The sequence below is a fragment of the Etheostoma cragini genome, chromosome 8 (assembly GCF_013103735.1).
Source record: "Etheostoma cragini isolate CJK2018 chromosome 8, CSU_Ecrag_1.0, whole genome shotgun sequence".
Lineage (NCBI taxonomy): Eukaryota > Metazoa > Chordata > Actinopteri > Perciformes > Percidae > Etheostoma > Etheostoma cragini.
This window is the reverse complement of record NC_048414.1, coordinates 261,519-261,769: the sequence shown is the minus strand read 5'-3', so window position 1 is coordinate 261,769 and position 251 is coordinate 261,519.

Genomic DNA, 251 nt, shown 5'->3' with positions numbered 1-251 from the left:
CCAGCATCACCCTGGCCTCCAGCACCACCCTGGCCTCCAGCACCACCCTGGCCTCCAGCATCACCCTGGCCTCCAGCAACACCCTGGGCTCCAGCACCACCCTGGTCTCCAGCACCACCCTGGCCTCCAGCACCACTGTGAGGAATCTTGGAGTTATCTTTGATCAGGACATGTCCTTTTTTCACTTACGTAATATTGCAAAAATCAGGAATATCCTGTCTAAAAATGATGCAGAAAAACTAGTCCATGCA